Genomic DNA, 15,723 nt, shown 5'->3' with positions numbered 1-15,723 from the left:
TCTGGGAATTGTGGACTTGCAGTCAAATTCAAATTGTCCATGTTATGTAAATGCATCTTAAAAAGGTTAAACTAGTTACAAGCAGGGTAATTACTCAGAGTAGCGGTGAAATTTAGCCATGCAGATCTGTTACCATTACGTAAACTAGGGGAATACATCCTTCTGGCTGAGAGAACTTGATCATTAATTACACTGATTAATATTAATCAACACATTTATTTATTTATTTATTTTTGGAGGGAACTTTAGATACAGAAGGTTACTCTTCCTCAGAGTATCAAGGTTCTGTGTGAACTGTAATCTTAGTTATGTGATCAAAGATTATTATAAAAGACACATGCACACACCTTTCTTTTTTGAATATATGCCCTAGAGTAACCTGTTAGTTTGAAACATGACTGAACTTAACTAGGAAGTATGAAATGAAAGTGAAGTTATTTATTTATTTACTTACCTACCTCTTTATCTATTTATTTATTTATTTTAATGGCCACCCCTTTTTCCCCAAGACATTTTTAAAGCAGGAAAAAAGTTGCCATGGTAGTGTTGCTTAGAGATGGTGTAGGAAAATGGTAGAATCTGAACAGTTCATTGCCTTTTTTTTTGTTTTTTGTTTTACCACTCTGGATCTTCATTGCTGGCTTTGAGGGGAATGTGAAAGGGGTTGCATCACTTGCTTCTTAAAAAATGTCATTTTTTTTTTTTTACTGGTTCTTTAAAAAAAAAAAAAAAAAGCTGTTTGGTTTTTTTTTCCCTCTAAATGTACATATGCAAGAAACTAGTAGTGATCAGGGGTATAGAAATCTGAATGTTTGGCTGTGACTCCAGGTACTAATACATTGCACACAAAGGTAAAAACAGCATTTTTCCTGCTTTTCCAGCTGTCTAAATTGCTAGATATTTGTTGTTTAAAATGGCTAAGTAGGTATCTGTTGAATCAAGTTTCACTTAGGGAAGGATCATTGCAGGTACTGTATGTGGACAATAGAGCAAGGCTTTCTTTGTATGTTGGGTAGTTGAGTGGGGGAAGGGACAAGTTACACAATAATTGTATTGCAGTCCTGTTTGATTGTTGCAGGAGCTTAGCTGTGTTGGGCATATACATATGAAAGGCAACTGCCTGAGCCTGGATATGTAATGTATAAGGTTGGTTTCTTGGAAAGAACAATTCCTTAGTTTGGAGCAAAACTCTTTTCAGATTTAGCTGATCTTGGCTACATCAAGTTCCCACCCATCCCCCAATCTGAGAATTGGGTAAAGGATATGCAAAGAGGGTGACCCAGCAGCATTATACAAGTAGAAAAGCGGATTTTTCAAAATCTAGCGTTAAAGCATGAATGCCTGCTACCTTTTTGGTTGTATCAGTTGGTAACCTAAATCTACATGGTATTTTTTTGGTTGAGACCTGAAATATGTTGCAGCTTCCATATTAGTGTACATGCAGTTAAAATATTTGCTATGATGCCATCTCATGTGCTAAATTAAAACTTTAAACTTTGAATTGTGGGAAAAGAGGCAGTCTGTTAGGCCTTAAAGGCGCAATAAGTGTACTCCGAGTGGGAGATGTTTTCATTTTTATTAACTTGTTACTGTGGGAAATTTCTCACTTTGGTGTAGTCTCTTCCTTCCCGTTGTAGGAAGGGATGTTTACCCAGATGAAAGACAAAAGTGCTTTGTAGTAATTGTTTCTTATGGCACGTCTGTGTGACTCGATTAAGATGCAGTTTTGTTTTCTGTAAATTGAAGTGAGATTACTTGGTAAAAATACTGTTGGCTTTTTTTTTTAATTGGAGGAGAATATCGGAGTTGGTATCAAGTGCGCCTGACTTGCGTGCACAGGATGTATTGTGTCCTCAGACTTCCCAGCTTTGAAAGCCTCTTTTTCTGTACATGTTTTTGTGCCTCTTTCAAGAGGTAGGTGAATGATTAATTATGCCCAGATTTTAAAAGTGGGCGTCCTTGTGTGTGTTTAGACGGTATAATATCTGCTTGTCATGTAGATTAAGGATTTAAAAACATAAACTATTGATGTAAAAAACCCTTTTTTAAAAAAAAGGGCTTTCTGTTGCATCTCAGACTTATTTTAAAAACTGCATTAGATCTTGAAACATTTTATTCCAACTAGGACAATGAATTGGAAACTCATTCTTAAAATAGTATTACTTTATATATCATGTTATGATCTTTGATGTTAGAACTTAATGTTCATTAAAACAGTATTTAGTTGCAATTGAAGGTGTTTCCTGATTGCAATAATTTGGGTTCATTTTAATTATTGATTCGGGGGGGAACATTCACCATTATTGAAACAGACGCTTAGCAGCTTGGAGAAAGAACAAGGAGACTAAATATAGCAACATTTATCCCAAGAACAAGTGCTAGCTTTCCATCCCTTCCCAACCCCCATTCATTTACCCAGATCCTCCTTGGGCTTTTAACAATTGTCACTTTAGATTTAAAAAAAAAAATAAATCCAGACTTTTTTGTTTATAAGAAATCATGTGATTTCTTATGAAGAAAAAAAAGGCTGGATTTATCACATGATTTCTTATGGTATCTTTGGGGGGAGGGGGTATTACTCTTCTGTAGTGGTAAGAGGTTCTTACAGCAAAGACTGAGTTTTAAGAATAAAGACGGCCTAATTTTTAAAAACTAAAATTGAAAATGCCAAATAAGATAACCCCTCTGCATGTTTGGCTTTGCGTTCCTCCGATTTATTTTTAGAACGAAGCACAGTAGAAGCCATTATGGTAACATCTCATACCTTTTAAAATATGGCTACCTTCTTATGAGTCAGCTTGTAAAAGTGGCATTGTGGAGGTGCCATACTTTTTTCAGTTACTTCTACATTGTGTTTGCTCAGTTTACAACAGAACGTTTTGTCTAATGGCCAGCAGTGGAAATTCACTCTGGGAGCCTAAAATTAAGCTGTGTGCTTTCTGGTTCATGCACTGTAGCCAATAACAAAGCTGGTTATGCAGTCAGAGGCTGGTGGGTATTTGAGTGGATGGTGCGTGGGGTAGAGGAGAAGTCAGCTCTCCAGTCACAGTACGGGGTCTAGTCTGCTAGGAGAAGTGTGAATTTTGCTTTGGTAGAAAGCAAGCAGATCTGGTCCCCATGCACACTGGCTCAGAGTGGTTAAATACGAAAATAACATTTTCTGCAGTTGCATTTAGTGAGCCCTTAATGATACCTTGATTTAATACATTTTTCTAGTAGAAGTCTTAGGAAAAGCATGTTCCCAGGTCTGCAAAAGTAACTTTGTTGCTTATAATTAGGAGTCGTTTGGGGTTTATAAATTCAAATGCAACTTGGGAATCCTCCCACTGAATGAACTCTGCATTCAGAATAAAACGAAACATTCTTATCCAGAATTAATACCCGAGGAGTGCACAAAAATAAGGCTATATAGTGAATTCCAATGATGTTCATATTTGAATAATATATATATTTTTTTAAGTGATGAGGCATGGTCATACATTTGTTTCTGCTTTTCTAAGCAGGGACTTTCTTGGTATGGAGGGAATAAGACCAAGTGTGCAACAACCATGCATCCTTTCATTAGTGCCTGAAATCCTGGGGCAATATCAAGGCCTAGTTATGCTGAGCCCTGTATGTTCACGTAGCGAGACAATCCTGGCTCCAGAGAACCCATATTGTGAATATAGAAAACAGGCCCAGATTGGAGAAAGGAAGTATGATCCCTATTTTTCAGGTGGTGAGCTGGTGCAGCCAGATGATGAAATGAATATCCTAGTGAGTCACAGGAGTCTGGTAGGCAGGAGCTGAATCCAACTTTTTCCCAGAGTTTCAATCCAGGGCCTTAAGAAGTAGTAGCCCTTGTGTGAGTAGGTGTCTCATTCCCCCTCCCTCATCAACAGGAACTTCATATGAATGTAATACTGTGAAACATATTGGCTCCAGTGCCGTTTCACACATGACCTTTCACTTTCTAAACTGTTCTTCATTGTGCATCTATTCACAGATTTCTAAACTTCTCCTCCGACTGTTGCGAATGCTATAGAGCAGTTTTGTCTGGAACCACCCGCTTCTTCCCCAAGACGGGCTCATTTTGAGGAATGCTTCCCAACTACTTGGGGTCCATGAATCCTCAGGCTGCTCTAGAGCTTAGTATCCAGTTGAGGTTTCAACATGTGGACTCCAAACTCTTTGGCCACAGAAGTGTCTATGAATTATTATTTCAAAGAAAGTAATGAAAAGCTGCAAAGAACACCAAATCTGGACTAAACTCCCATAAAGCATTTTTATATCCTTGGCTGTGTTGTAAGAGAATTTTTGTAGAGCAACCACGGTTACTATTATAATCCAGTGAGCTGCCTAAGTCATGCTTTTTCACAGGCCCTCTTTACACACATTATGACTTCATGATTTGTTATCACTTCAAAGATGGTTTCTAACTCTTATTTTAGTATTTTTGCTGTGCTTTAAGTTTCCTGGAAACAGGGTTACAAGACATGTTGTGTTATTACTGATGTGTGTTTCTTGGTCATTTAAAAAGATGAGGACTGAAGGCGCATGTGTTAGGAGTTCTGTCCTGTTTTGTCAAAAACATATCACTAACTGCTGATATACTTGGTTGGGTTGTAGGAATCTTATTGCATTTGGATCCTTTTGTGGTTTTTGTCATGACTTGTTTATGGAGATACTTTAACGCAAATTAAAATTTCTTGAGCAATGTATAGATATTAAGACAGTTTTTCAAGTTAAGATAGTGAAATATTGTTGTGTTTTTCCCACTGGGTGTAAATTGGTGTAAAGTTATTTGGCATATAACCTTGCTGTCTGAAGACGTGGCCAGGCTAGGCCCTTAGTTTTTTTTTTTTTGAAAGATAATGTAGGTTCTTGTGTTAGTTCACACAAGGTAAACCGCTGGTTAGGACAAGGCAATTTGCATTACAATTGCAAGTTTGCAGGTCAAGGTAAATCGTAGGCTCCCCCTAGTGTTTAGTTCTGCCTGATTTCATGTGTGGAAACCATGAACGGCATAGTCTTCACTAGGATTTGATGTTGCATTAGCTAGATTTGTGGTAATAAATAGGAAGGAACATGTGTTGAAACAATGCAGTTTGACATGAGCACCTAGGGGGAGCAGTAATATTCACATGGACTTAAAAACTGAAGCCAAGGGTTGTGGTGGGGAGGGGAGGTAGATCAGACTAGTTAAAATAATTACGTGCAAGTAAAAGACACTTATTTCCCTCAGTGATAAAAGCTGGAGTAATCTCTAGTTATACATACATTGGGAGGGTTGGTATGTGTTCAGTAGCTTTCTGCAGTACTGGGAAATCTTAACAGCAAAAGCAGAAACATAAACCCCAAGAAATATTGAATTATTAGCACTACATTACAAGTAATCCTTCTGGTTAAGCTGTATCAGCATAATGGGGGGAAAAGGCCAGATACGTAATCATGCACCTGTACGCTTTTTAATTTGAAATTCCAGCTTGTAACTTTGTGCTCGAGGACCAGAGCATGTAGCAGTTACTCTAGTGACTTTGGGCTGTACGGAAGTGTTTATCATCCACTTTGAAGAGGGCTATCTGTATCTGAGTCATCTCAAGTGTTGCAGTACACTCCCAAAGACTGATGTGTCAGAGAAGCTGCATCCATCAGGGACTTGGATAATTATGCAACCACGTAACTCTTGGCACCATCACTTTTTTCCAAAACAATTTAGGACTCGTTTTTAATTAATCCACTTCTAAAGTCAAAATAATCCATTTTTTTCCAAACAGTCTGGTGAATCCTCAGTGTGCTCATTACTGGGGAGAGATTACTTGTGAGATTTTTTTTTTTTTTCAGTGTTCTCAGACCAGAACTGAAGAAACAGTATAGGAAAATATTTTTTTAAATGAAAAAGGGTAAAATAGAAAATGGATTAATTGCTGTAATATGATTTGAGTTTAGCTGCCTTTTCAGAAGGCCAATAAATAATTCTAGGGAAGTGTGCCATCTTGAAGATGGGAAAGCAGACATTGTGCAACCACTCGGTGGCTTACTTACACAAAATAGTTATAGATTGTGGGTCCTTGGGATTTAGGCAAAAGTCCTTGTTTGTAAACTGGGTTAACAAAAAGCTTGCTAACTTTTACCTTTAACACCCCTGCAGTTTTACATCATGCTACGAAATGGCGGAGCTGTATACATTCCACCTTCCTGTTCTCTTGAAATGTTCTCAGTCTTCTCTCTGTGGACGATCCTTATTAATGTTGATTTTGGCGAGCCTCAGTCAAACTTCACTGATGCGGCTTTGCACTGATATTTTAAGGTGTAATTACTACTTTTTATATAAATAGTGTAATAATCGTTTTGAAACCTGTGACACTTACTGTGCAACTACAACCTGTGGTATGGAAAATCTTGTCACGTGGAATTCTCATCTCAATAAAGGAATAAAGTATTAAAGAGATATTCGTGGGACTAAGCAAGACCTAGTGGTGGTTCACAGTGGATGGCATAACATTAAAGAATAAACTTACAGCATACCCAAAGTGCAAGACAAGTGAAAATTAATCTGTTAACAGAATAAAATTACAAGGGTGAAGGCAGTATCTGAAATGAAGTGAAATATACATTCCCAAAACTCCTGGAAAAACTTGGGTGCCTATAACTTTCTCATACTCCTGCGTTGTCTTGGGGCTGGGTTTTCCAGATTGGTGCAGAACTGGGGGAATCCTGCAACCTACAGTCCATTTGAATTGGATTTTTTTTTTGCATTTGCAAAGAGTTGCATGTACCTCACTCTTCCATAAACTAGGAGAAAACCAGCTATTTTAGTAGCTTCTGTGGAAAGATCTAGGCTTCTTTCAAGAGCAGAAGAGACATGCTTTCATTCACTTGATTTGCCTTCATTTTGCTACTGCTTAAACTAATTATATTTTTGTACATGTTATAACCTAGGTTTTTTTCTTTCTTTTTTGTGAAATGGGCTAAATATATCTTACTCAAACACCAGTCTGATCAAAGAGTTGGAACTGCCCAACCCATTTCAAAACAGGTTGATTAATTGCTTATGGAGCTATTTGGCAGTAATAATACTTGATCCCCAGTATCATCCTGTAAAATCATCCATAAAACCGTCCCCGTGAACTTGTCCCTGTAGACTGAGACTACTAAACTCTGTTTTAGAGGCTTCTTTACCTCAGTTTTGCAGAGGATGGTGGTATGCCGCACAATTAAGAACCTGACTTGGATTCCTACCAGGTTTTCATTACTTGGATGATAGATGTCAAATCGGATACACTTTCAGAAGTGGAATCTCTTTCAACTACTTTAAAATGTACCAATGATTTTAAAATTGGTGTTCTGTATATCAGATATTGGCTCTGGAGAAGTCCATTCCATCAGATAGTTTCTTATCGCACACAAGCTGATGGTAATAATGCCTTAGTTAAATCAGATTTTAATTAGTTTTTTATTTATCTGTTCTTTTGCAAATGTAAATATCTGCTGTACACAGTGTCTAATAATGTTGTTGGCAGAAAATTGTGTGTGTAATAAAGCCTGGAATTGCACTAAATTTTAGGTGCTCGCATTGCACTGAGCAGGGGGATGGACTGGATACCATTTTGATCTTTCAGCCCCATGTTTGTCCCAAATCAGTCTCTGTCTGAAAAGATGACTCTGTGCCCACGTGAACTTTTTTTTTTATGAGAAGAATACAGACAAACACATTTTCATAAGCACCTAGTTTTTATTTGAGTGACTTTCCACAACTCGCTAAAGCTGCAGTGTTGATCAGACTGTATTGCCCCAGCAATGTGCATGGCTGTAAGTCATTGGAACTTGCCCACCAAAGGGCTTTTAAAAATCCTATCTAAATAGACATAGAAAAGCTAATTGGCCCTTTGGAGTGACAGACGGGTTATTTTCAATAATATCCTGCTAGTTGGTTAGCTGCAGCTCAACATCCTCTGCTTGGCCCATCTGTATTTGGATGACTGGCTGGTAGGAGCAGCATCAGAGCTGGCTAGCGACCCTAGCTTGAAAGTAGTACTTTGAAGGAGTACATGTTGGTTATGAACTGTTTCTGTGGACTGGGGAAACAGTCCGAGTTCAGATTAGTGAAACGGCTGCAGATGAACTTTCAGAACCGGTGACTGGAGTAAGTCTGCAAATCCTGGTGTTCGTGGCTGCTAGTACCACTGAAAATGCTCTGAAATGGTACAGAACATACTGTCACACTGTCCTGGTGCCCATGCAGTCGTTGACAGCCATTCCTATACTGATCTGTTTAAAGAAGCTGCTAATTTCAGCAAGGAAACAGTCGTATAGGGCAGTGATTAAAACTTGATTTGTCACATAAAGGTACTTCCCCCACTGTTATGATGGAAAGTAGCCTTTAATTAAAAAAAAAAAACCTCATACAAAGAAAAAATAAAAATGATTCTACCTAGCTGCTTTCATTTAGAAGGTTTTTCATGTACTAAATCAATTTATGCTTCCCCAAACTAATATGGCTACATTTGAAAAACTGAAATGAAGCCACTGCACAGCAGTGTGGTGACTCTTTCAAGTCACCATGGCAATGAAATGAGCTATACAAATGTTTAGGCTAGAAAGTAAAGGATAGCTATTTAATTAAAATTTCAGGCTAATTCAGGTTGATGCAATGTAATTGTGATGGTTACAGCAGAGCCAGCACACCTAATCATTTAAAAAAAAAAAGAGAAATCTACAGTTTTATGCTTACTCTGCTTAATCCATCTGTGCTTGTCTGTACAATGCAGTCAAAACTTTTGCAGTGCAGTTTGACTTTTGTGGAATCACAGTGTTTTGTTACAAATGTGAATTTGGCTGAAAAGACTGAAACAATGAAATTGTAGTTATATACGTAATGACCCAAAACACTCTGAAATTAGATATTTTTGTGAAGCGTTGAGGGCAAGTGAAAATCTGCCAGGACTCCTATTTGTTCAGATAAAATCATTTAAAATGCATGCATTAATCGACTTGCTTCAAGGCACCTTCACGGACATCCATGTTGCAGTGTTTTCAAGTATGTTTTGTGTTAACACTTCGTGAACCTTGTCCTGCATGTGAAGTCCTGCTGTCATGGAGATTTGTATACACACGAAGATGGGCACGCTATTTTCTGTGCGTGCAGAAAATGATATATTGGGGCATTTATCATTTGCTGAGTTCCTGTGATGTTACAGGTAGTGACCACGTGTACCTGTATATTCCACTGTACATAATACATGGATTCCTATGAGAAGTTGTTACTGTACGTCTGCACTAGCATCCCCACTTAAATCCATTGCATCAGAATTCATCTTCTGTTTCCTGTTTTGATGCAGTCCCAGCATGTGAACTAACTTATAATCTTTATGTAATTAAAAAAGGTTAGCGCATCTAATTGCAAAACACTGACCAGAAAGACCAAACCAGCTTTTCAGGGTAGCACTCCGTTCAGGGAATTGGAGATGCTTATCTTGCCATTCAGTTTTAGCCTTTCTTGACCTGGGTGTTTTGATCCTAGAGGTCATGTGGGTTGTTGCAGAAGACAATCCCTTTGATCCTAGAGGTCATGTGGGTTGTTGCAGAAGACAATCCCTATGGCTGATGACTTGTGTGTGTGTGTGTGTGTGTGTGTGTGTGTGTTGGGGGAGCTGTTGATGTAGGAAAAGCATATTTATAAAACAGTAAAATATATATTGATGCTCAAAGCGTGTGCGCGCAGGTTTCTTTATGTGGGTAAGGGACTTGGGTTCATGAACTGCAGCTGTTGTATTTGCCCAAAAGGCTACTCTTTTAATGCCTTTTAACTGAAAACCTGAGCACATTACAAAACTACAGAAGCAGTATTATTCCATTTACAGCATGGAGACCTTAAGTGACTTAAATGGAGGGTTGGCTTATGCTGCTGTAGCAGCATGTCGTGGTACTGGTGGACCCAAGCATTCCATCAAGGCTGCAGATGTTCTGGAAACCTGGAAGTTGAACAGCGTCTGCTCTTGGTTTGTGCCCAGCAGTTGCTTTCAGGACTGCCAGAGAACAAGGGCTAGAGTAGTACAGAGGGGTGAGCCCTCGGGCAGCCTCCCTCATGTGTTTCTGGTTTGGAGCATGCCTGGGGACTCCCACCCGGGTCCCTTGACTAAGTGCTAGGATCTGCTGCTGCAGTAATATAGACAAGCCCATAATGGAGTAGGGCTGAGAGTTGGTTGCTTTGCTCTGATCACTTATTTACAGTGCCACCTCTAAAAAGAAACTGCAGATTTCTTAACGCAGGCATTCAACATAGTCTTTGTTTGAGAAGAGGAATCCAAAAATTAAATATCTGAAGCCTACTCCTAGATGCCTGTTAACTGTTTTCATTGTCTTGCTTCACATGAGGTTTATTTTACTGCAGTTAGTAGAGAGGCATGACAGAGTTCTGTGTGTCCCCCACACCTTCTGTTGTCCACCAAAGCAATTTTTTTGTGTGAAGCAAAGCAGCATTTCTTGGCTTGAAAAAAAAATCTTTTGGCACCCTCCCCACCCTGTTATGATCAAACAGCATCAAAGCTTTTACTATTCTAACCATGCATGCAATCAATTGTCTCCTTTTATGTATAATCACATCTCTAAAAGCTTTCCATTCCACCAAGAAGGTGACTTTGCAACACAAGTACAACCAGAACCCATCAAATGCCGACTTAGCATTACTCCTAGTACAAGTCCTGGATTGATGCCTTAAAAGTGATTTGAAAAGCTAAAAGTGAAAACAGAGTTCAGCACAGATGTTCTAACTGCCAAAAAGTATTTAGCACGTCCCATGTGGATGCCGAGGATATCAATGACTTTGTCTATGCTGGCTCTTTTTAAATGTTCCACTAACACACCTCTGATGGTGCATGTTATGGTGTAGGCAGGACACCGCTGTTTACAGTGATGTGATAAAAATGTGTGTCCTCTGTCACTAGCACAGTTTCTTTTAGTTGGGCTGTTGCCTACAAGAGGCTAGCATAGGGAGATGGCCAGGTAAAGGGCTGGAAGGTAGATTACCAGAATGACACGTTCCATGATAGTGTAAACTGAGAAATTGCCCAAGTCATTTCTATCTTGCCCACCTGAAGCGACTTCTACTAAATCCTTCCTCTGGGTCTGCTCAACCATTTGCACCCGTGCTGCACTTTGGGAAGCGTGCAAAGGCTACTTATGGAAGTTGAAAGAAGCGGGAACGCTGCATGAAGAATTCAGCTTGTCCCACTATCATCTTAATTTATTTTCATAATAATAATTGTTGCTGAAGTTTGAAGACTTCCTGAAGCATCATTGTTGCTGGGAGGAAAACCAGAGGAAAAACTGTTGTTTTTGCTAGAGGTTGAGGAGTCAATAAAGATCACTTCAAGTACATTTTGGAGTAGCGGTTGGAAGAAGATTGCTAGGTGGGAGTCTTGATAGCTGGAAACTAATAGGAACATGGCAGTGAAGGCCCTTTTCAGAATCATTGCCTTTATGGAGTCTGATCACACACCGTAACCTAAACAATAAAGTTCTCGTAATATGAGTAACTTTACTTCTTGTGTGGTGTGCTGACAAAATGAGAGCAGGGTTTTATCAAAGCCTTGCATCGCATGAGCCAAAGTGAGAGGGACCTTTCCTTTGGTGACCATGTAGTTCCCCACCACTCCCACGTGTGGTTACTTTGGTTACCTACTGTTGCTGTGGCAGCAAGGATTGCTCACAGGGATGGATAATATTAGAAAAGAATTGAGTGTATTTTTAGCTGTCTTCAGTGTATTTTGTAGCCGCTGGAAATGAGGCAAGCCAACACAACGAATCAAGCGGGGTTTCCCCAGGGGTCTCCTGGGTCCAGTATTAGGACTGAGCGCACACTTAGCATATTTACACATGACACAGAGTTGAGTGGAGGTGCAGATGTGCTGGAGGGCAGGACTAGGTTCTAGCACGACCTGGATAGACTGGAACAGTGGTCCACAATCAACCAGATCAAACCCAGCAAGGTCAAGTGCAGTCTGGCACTTGGGATGGAATATATGAAGGCTGGGGAATAACTGGCTAGGCCACAGTAGGGAAGGCACCAGGGGTTGCTGTGGACCATAAGCTAAATGAGCCAACGGTGTGCTCTTGTTGCAGAAAAAAAACCAACAGCTTCCTGGATTGTATTAACAGGAGCATCACTTGCAAATTAAAGGAAGTTTATTCTTCCACTCAGTTTGGCACTGGTGAGGCCTTACCTGGAGTTACTGTGTCCAGTTTTGAGCCCCATACTTCAGATTAAATAGAGTCCATCGGAGGGTGACAGACATTAATTAGAGGCCTGGGAAGATGTCTTTTGACAACAGTGACAGAACTAGGGTTATTCAGTCTGGAGAAGAGAAGACGGGGGTGGGGTTTGATAACAGTCTTCAAATACCTGTAGGATGATTATGGAGAGGATAGAGATTCACTTTTGTCTGTGGCCATAGGGGATGAGACTAGGAGCAATGGCCTCTATCTGCAGCAGAGGAAATCTGGGTTGGAGATTAGGAGGAACTTTTTGAGAGTGGTCAAGCATCAGAATAAGCTAGCTAGAGGTGTTATCAATCTCCATCTCTAGAAATTTTCAAGAACAGGTTGGACAAATGCTTGCTTTCATCAGGGATGATCCTGCCTTGAGCAGGGGCTAGACTAGATGGCCTCATGAGGTCCCTTCCAGCCCAACTTTCCTATGACCATACAATGGTGCTGTCTGCATCTGTACCCACAAACTAGTTTTACATGTCCAAGTTTTCCTTGACAAGATGCGTCAGAAATTTGCTTCAGATTGCATTTGCTTTTGGCAAATGTCCAGTGTTTGGAACAGAAGGATAAATTGGCCTTGCTTGTTGCTGGCTCTTCAACATCACTGCTTATTTAACAAGACTGTCTTAAGCTGATCAGTTCAGTTCTGCATAGTTATTTGAGACACATTTTCAAGTTTACATTTAATTTTACATTTTACATTGTAAATTTTAATTTAACAAATTATAACCCACTCCAAAATTAGTCTGAGAAGCAGTGTTATATAGCTTAGCCATGGCATGCAGAAGATGACATTTACTTGAATATTTATTCAACATTTGTATGAAATATACTTTTCCAGAGATGCAGGGAATTCAGATTTGGGTCTCTGATGATAAAGGCAGTGTTGAAACGCTAACATTTCTTTTTGTACATGTTTGGAAATATAGTTTTAATTAACTTGTTGGGATTTTTCCTTGTAAAAATTCCATGAAATGTTTTTGGCTGAAGAGTTTAATTTGAGGGGGGAAAAAAAATCAGGCTTTGTTTTGAGGGTCTCTGAAAATAGTGGGGCAGCATGTGTGTGGTACAAAGACATTTTTAAAACATCCTGTTTTGCTGATAAAAGTGCCAACTAAAGTTTTATGCAGGCATTAACTGTAAAAATTACTCCACACTCTCTGTATTTCATATCCTGCATTTTTGTTTTTATAACATCTGACAGTGCTCAGATTGCTCATGGTAAGAATAGCAATTTAGAGATTAATTTAGAAATTGAAGAAAAGCTGAGTCTTGCAGCAGTAAAGGAAACCGTAAGCTTTTCCTTCTCCTTCATGAAATACCAGAAGTCTCAATACAAAAACGCAGAGGTTTCTGTTGGAATATATTTTCCAGCCCAATAGGAACTGCATAATAGTACTTAAACATTGTTACACAGAGGCTTGAAAAATAACTGTGCAATACTTTGTATAGAAAAACTCATAATATGGAAAGAATTTTCTGCAATGTTAAAGGGACATTCAGCTCATTTTTAACTAGAGAAGAATCAGCGAGTGAGACCCATGGGTCTGAAGTAAACTTCATTGTTCCAAAAATTTAGAAAAGATAATGGGAATGGTTTCTTCTGCTTGACACCTGTCCTCTTCGTTTGACTCGGTTTACTTAGTGTTAGAGCCCAGTGACTTCCTGATCCTTGGGAAGTTTTGTTCAACTAATTCTATCGTAAGTGGAACGTCACGTAACAGGTCCGTCTGTTGGCCATGGGCAAACGAACAAACCAATAGTACGGAAAATGTCTTGTTCCTTTGACGTGTGCAGTTTTTTTTATAAAGCTTGATCTATTAGAAGATTAAAACACAATTCAGTCTTAACTATGGAGTACAACTAGCAACTTCATAATGTAGTATGTATTATCATTGGTAAGAGTCAGAAAGTCTTCATAATAGATCTTGCTAGGGCATCTCCTATTAAGCCTTTACTAAGAACTGCAGAGTGCAGTGTTTATGTGAATTATCGTTTGAAGGTAATTGTTAGTGCCTCTTCTGAAGTCTGGAGCAATGTTTTGGTTACTCCACACAGGACAGGGGCTAAATTTGTGCGTGTATTTGTTTCACCATTTGCAATTCAGGCAACTTAAAGGGAAACCTTTTAGTTCAGCCAGGGGTAACAGTATATTAATGGACAACTGAATTTGTGTCTTTTCATGCCATTTTTTATCTCAAAGTCCCTTGGTGCTTTATAGCTTATCTATTTTTTATTATTACTGTTGCAGTTGCTTCTATAGCACTGAATGTAGCCACCTCTGGGATGGAAAAGATCGCCTGGTTGTTGTTAACATATTACCTTGCTGCTCCTTTCTCTGAAAGCCATTTATAGCCATTGTTTTTTTAAATCTTTTTAGTCTGCTGTTTTTTTCTTTCACATTTCCAATCTTTTTATAATTTACTCCTTACCCTTGATTTACTTTATAGATAGCCATATTTGTTAGAATTTTTACCTTCAAGACTCACGTTTTTGTTTTAGATTTTCTTTCCCTTTTTATGAATCTGTGAGCAAGAAGCTTTTTTTTTCTGGATCGTCAGGGCTGCAGTAACAAATGGCTCTTCATAAGTGCACATGTCCTTTCCTACTCGTTGCAAAATTTTGTGTCTCACCGAACATTTTGTTGGGTTTTTGAACTGTGATCCCATTGGGAGTGTTTGTCTGAAGAAGCTGTAATGCACAACACGGTGCATTTTGTGCCACTCCAGACTCAAGGTGACAATGAAAGTATAAAAACCCTTTTATGTTTTGTGGGTTGTTGGTTGTAGCTGTGTTGGTCCAAGGACATAGGCAGGGAAGGTTCTTTGGGTAGATGTGATCCCTTTTATTAGACCAGCTTTAGTCTAATAAAATCTAGTAAACTAATAAACTTTAGTTTATTATTTATTAAACTTTAGTCTAATAAACTTTAATAAACTAAAGTTGGTCTAACAAAAGAGATCACATCTACCCTAAGAACCGTGTCTGCCTTTTATGTTTTGTGCCATTTTTGGTGTAGTAATCCCTTTTTAAACTTCAGATGCAGAAAATGAAATCAGGTAAAATGACATGGTTTGAAATATATAGGGCAAGTACATGTGCAACTTTTGAAATATTTAATATGGCATATTTTGTATTTATTATTGGATAGTTGTGCTCATAATCAAGAGGAGTGTAGTGTGCTAGGTGCTGTGCAGCGCAGAGGAAGATGCAGTCCCTCCAGGTTTTGTGAGGCTCAAGCAGTGAGTGATGGAAGCTATTTAGTGTTGTATTAGGATAAAACTTTTGTGTGCTTCAGATGGTGGGAATTGCTAGTTAAATACCTACATTGCTAGTTAAATATTTTTAAGCGCTACTTTGGTTGCTAACATGTTGTCAGCAGCGATCCTGTTTTTAGCTGTAGTTGAGGCTATGAGGCAGTGCTTCTATTTGAGGTTTGGTTATTCTCCTGGCATGTGATTAAGAACTTTATAT

The 15,723-nt window shown here is 38.8% G+C and overlaps 1 protein-coding gene and 1 long non-coding RNA gene across 5 annotated transcripts in view; both read left to right on the top strand.

Annotated features, from left to right (window-relative positions):
- LOC109293849 overlaps positions 1 to 4,841 on the top strand; it is an 11,761-nt gene extending 6,920 nt beyond the window's left edge. The window contains exon 2 of the long non-coding RNA XR_002096414.1: positions 3,986 to 4,841. This is a non-coding gene — a long non-coding RNA (uncharacterized LOC109293849). The remainder of the gene's footprint in view (positions 1 to 3,985) is intronic.
- Positions 1 to 15,723, top strand: part of SPEN (spen family transcriptional repressor) — a 98,942-nt gene that overhangs the window by 7,182 nt on the left and 76,037 nt on the right. The window lies entirely within an intron of this gene.

This window comes from Gavialis gangeticus, unplaced genomic scaffold (genome assembly GCF_001723915.1).
Source record: "Gavialis gangeticus isolate Ggan-Ray unplaced genomic scaffold, GavGan_comp1, whole genome shotgun sequence".
Taxonomy (NCBI): Eukaryota; Metazoa; Chordata; order Crocodylia; family Gavialidae; genus Gavialis; species Gavialis gangeticus.
The sequence above is the reverse complement of the archived record's forward strand: the minus strand, read 5'-3'. Positions and strand labels throughout refer to the sequence as shown.